The sequence below is a fragment of the Cupressus sempervirens genome, chromosome 7 (genome assembly GCF_028749045.1).
Source record: "Cupressus sempervirens isolate cs-2001-9-10 chromosome 7, ASM2874904v1, whole genome shotgun sequence".
NCBI lineage: Eukaryota > Viridiplantae > Streptophyta > Pinopsida > Cupressales > Cupressaceae > Cupressus > Cupressus sempervirens.
The window spans coordinates 858,633,078-858,638,423 of NC_143124.1; positions in this window are offsets into that span (position 1 = coordinate 858,633,078).

The window sequence follows — 5,346 nt, forward strand, 5'->3', positions numbered from 1 at the left end:
CTCAAAGATTGAAGAGAAAAATTAATCATAGAAACATAGATCATTTAATTGAAATGGATGTGGAAACATTGAGAGAATATGCTAATCAACCTACACATACTACGAAGAGGAAATTGAATAAAAAGTCTAAAGACATAATTGCACAATTTGAGAATCTATCAATAGTGGAGAAAACTCAACTATTATCAATTTCACTTCTCAAAGATGAATTAAAAGAGCCACTGAGACTATTGGGTATAGATACAAGTATAAAAAAATATGAGGACTTCTAAACTAGAAAAAGATATTGTTGAAAGTGTTAAGGAAGGGTTACATTCCATTGGAAAAAAACTAGATCTGCAGATAAATCCATTGCACGAAGAGTGATACTAACATCTATTTTAAATAAGAAAACATCCCAAAATAGACAGATCTCTTCATTATCATCTCATTTCGGGTATAGTTGGAAGATAGTACTACATTATCTAAAAAGGAGAAACAATTTGAATTATAGTACATTAGAAGGCAATTGGGCACTAATGTGTAGAGCTCCTCGATCTGACATGATTGGGGAAACAGTTAAGAACTTAGTTATTCAATTTTGGATTGATAATACTCATCCTTCACCAAATAGAAGAGATATCATCAAGCAGAGGATTGGGCCCAAGGAATATATTCAACACACAAAACATTGGTTGGATGTCACTCAACATGAATTGTATCTCTCATTTTGTAATTTAAATCCCAACATAAAGATTGGACAAACAATGTTTGAAAGATTGAAGCCCTATTTTGTGAAGATAAATAAATCTTTTGAAACATGTTGTTGTCGATATCATGTTGAATTTGATCTGTACTATGAAGGGTTTCGAAAGATGATAGAAGAAAGTGGTGAAAATTCTCAAAATACTTTTCCTAAACGACCGAGTCAATTCATAACATCAATCTTATGTGACAAACCAAATGATTGTGTCCGTGAAATAGATTGCATAAGAGGAACTTGTGAAACATGTGGTAACTTGACTAAATTTCCTTTGAGAGAAGAAGATACTAATATGATAAGGATGGTAAAATGTAAGAGATATAAGTACATAAAGTCAGAAACAAAAGCTGGAAAAGAATCAACAAGGTTAGAATATGTAGAGGATGAGATATCGGCTGGAGAATTTATGTCAAATTTTCATAAATTGATTCAACCATATATACGCCATGCATTTTTTGCTAAGTGGCAAGCAGAACAATTTCAAACACTAAGAGAAACTTTCCCACTTGGAACAATTCTATCTGTTGTTGACTTTGCAGAGAATTACTCTTTCGTATCTCAAAAACAACTTCAAGCAGAATACTACTATACAGAGCAGGTTACTATTATGGTTCAAGTGTCTTATCGACATGCACAAATTGATCTGGATGGTGTGGAAAGTACAAATCAAGCACGAGTCATTAAAAAAGAGTATCACTTTTATATTAGTGATGACAAAGAACATGACACACATTTTGTGGAACATTGTTTTAAGACATTTTTTGAATATTTGAAAAACAAAAACATTAAAATAGAAAAACATTTGGTATGGTCAGATGGATGTGCAGCACAATTTAAATCAGCTAGACCATTTTATGCATTATGTAGATATCATCGATACCTTAATATACCACACATTTGGAGTTTTTTTGAGAGTGGACATGGAAAGGGTGAGCATGATGGTGCAGGAGCTTGTATCAAACGTGCTTTAAGAAAGTATCAAATGGACTATAAAGGATATCACATTAATAATGCTCATGATGTGGTTGAGTGGTGCAAAAAACATTTTTCGGTGCCAACAAATATAGATAACACATCATCAGAAGCTGATCGAGTCATACCATTTAGAGTGTTTTGGGAGGTATCAGGTATATATAAATTAATATGTTCATATTTTTAAATTGAATCTTAAATTTATATTTAATATGTTACCTTAGATGATCTCTAACTAAATTATGGACCTTATGTACACATTCAGGTGTTGATAGAAGATCAATGCATGCATGCAAGAGGGTAGAGAAGACACGATCTTTGCATTCAGTCATGAGTACAAATAGTAATGTGTGGTCATTGTATACAAGAGAATACTCATGTTTTTGTCCTAATTGTATTGATGAAGACTATGGTGGTTTCATTAATCAAGAACGTGGATATGTGGGTGAATGGACTTTGGTGCCACTAGATGTTATTAATACGAATGAGTTTGAGGACAAAAACTATGATGATATTCCATTGATTTCTAGTGATTATAACCATATTTCAGGATTGATCAGAGTTGGTATGTATGAACTATATATATACCTGGATCATGTACATGTATACAATTTACATAATTTTGGTTAATTTTTATTATATATATGTACTTATGTAAATGATGTGTATCCAGAATTTTGACATATATAAGTTTGTGTAGGAAATGTTTTTGCAGTCATAGCAGAATCGAAAAATGTAGAAGGTGCTAGCTATTATTTATTACGTTGCACCATGGAAAGAGAGAAGCTAAAAAAGACTGAAATAAGTGATGAAATTGTTTTTCCCACAGGTTAGTATATAGTTGAATTATGTATATATGTATGTCAAGTATCTATATTTTTAATGAATTCAAATTCTTTGACTTAAATTCAAGATTGATGTATTTTTAAAATCTGTACATGTGCAGGTTCTGTTGTTGTACAAGGAACATATTTGAAGCAAATAAAAGTACTTAAAAGTGGGATTCATTTCACCGATTATCAACCTAACAATAAGGTATATCAATATAGTAACCATGTTATTGTCACTGGTCTAACTCTTCATCCAGTCAAAGGACCTGGAATACGTAAGTGGAGGCTCCATATTGATGATCATGAGAAAATATTAAATGTTATCCAAGAACGAGTTGATCCACTTGATATGAGATAGAAACAACTCCTAATTTGAAATGTAACTCAAGAACAATTTGAAATTTGGTTCAAACTATTTGAAATTTGGTTGAACAATCATTTGATCAATTTGAAATTTTGTGGAATAACTAATTTTCTAAATTGAACTTTTACTCTTTCATTTTGAATTTTCTAAAGTAACTAATTATAGAAATTATGAACTTATATGTACATGTGTGTACACTAGTTACCTGACATGTGCACCTTGAGGGAAAGAAATTCGAACACCACTTGTCGTAAGAGGATGAAATTAGGAGTTTGTAAAATTAATTATATTGAACTTTCTATTTCACTTAACTTGTCAATTTTTGGGCACATGTACACTTTCAATTTAACTAATTAGGACATGTGCTTTCAATTTCAGGACATGTGAGCTTTCAATTTAACTAATTACCTGACATGTAAGCTTTCAATTTTAGGACATGTGAGCTTTCAAGTTCAAATTGCGATTTGTTTAACTAAATTTTGAACATGTACATGTTTTAAGTTGGACTTGAATTAGAACATTGGGCTTAAGGGGATAAAATCCTAGGATACATGTGTGCACTTGAATTAAAATTTCACTATGATTAAAATTTGAAATGTAACTCAAGAACAATTTGAAATTTGGTTCAAACTATTTCAAATTGTGTTGAACAATTTGAAATTTGGTGTCCAATAACTAATTTTCTAAATTGAACGTTTACTCTTTCATTTTTAACTCAATGCAAGAATTCATTTAACTTTCTAAATTATATAGAACTTTCTATTTCATTTAACTTGTCAATTTTAGAACACATGTACACTTTCAATTTAACTAATTAGGACATGTGCTTTCAATTTTAGGACATGTGAGCTTTCGATTTAACTAATTACTTGACATGTGAGCTTTCAAGTTCAAATTGCAATTTGTTTAAACTAAATTTTGAACATGTACATGTTTTAAGTTGGACTTGAATTTTACAACATCAATAAGGGGATAAAATTCTAGGATATGTGTACAAATAAAAGGGATGAGTTCTATAGATTTACTCGAGTTAGGAATTATGTACAACTAATTACCTAATACTTTAACATTTAATACATGTTCAGTATATTACCAAACATTTAAATTACATGAACTATATATATATCAATATATTAAACATGCACGTACATATCTAAATAAATTACTTACATATCTTAGATAGAAACAAATTATAATATACTAGATCTAGATCTAGTATGTACATTAGATTCCACAACATAATGCAACATGTATCAATCATCTCGAGAACAAATAACAAAAACATGTATCTATCTAGAGATCTATCAGGAGATAATATCAAATATAAATATAGTGTGCACACATGTAGACATGTAAATCTACGTACATCTATATCAAATCAAATATAAATATAACATGCATCATGTGTGTATATAAAGTGTCTATCTAACATATATGAATGTCTCTTTGGATGAAAGTCTACAACAAATCATCTAGATAAAAAAAACTATACATCATCACGTGCAGGACTATCATCGCAACGCCTCCTCACAACGCACTCTGAAGACTGACTAGTATCAAGGTGCTCACTAGGATGTGCTAACCCCTATATATAAATTCAAGAGAAAGTGATATCAATACATACATACATTTAATCAAGAGAAAGTGATATTGAAATACATGTACATGTATTTAATCAAAACATAAATAAACATTACCTGTCCACTACTGACATCATCTAATGAGTCTCGACGATGTACACGATCTGGCATCAAAGCTGGAGTAAAAATAGGCACATCCCCCTACATTGTACACGTGCACGGGCAACACATCAAATTAAAATTTCTCTACATGATTACATTTGAATCTACGTGCATGATATACATGTACATGTGCACACATGCACATGTCTAAATTAAATTAGTTTGAAATGATTGAAATTTTAACATGAACTTGAAATTTTTTTTACCTGTTTAGATGGTGGCATCTGATAATACTCAGACTGCCTAGCATCGATCGTGTCCACTAATGCATCCAGATTTCGTTGCATCGCATCAAGCTCAATCTCTGCATCTATGTGGGCCCCATGGCTGGTGACTGGCACATGTCCTAATAATGACGAGCCAAGTGGACTATGTACATGAGATGGCATAGAAGTAGAATCATCACGTGTCAACAAGTCCATCCACCCTGTGGTCGACAAGCTCAAATCAACATCATCAAGGCCCACATCTAAACTCTAAGCCTGCACTGTAACATTGGCTGAAGGGTCGGTGGTATGTATATGTCTCTGTGGAGCAAAAGAGTGGTCAGTAGATGGATCATCATGTGCACTACCACCATGACCACTACCTGATCGATGAGAGGAATATGGCTGAGGATGTGTCCTAGTACTACCATGGACACGACCTCAAACATCTGATATGGGTATGCCAAGATGCTCTGATACAAATCTATAT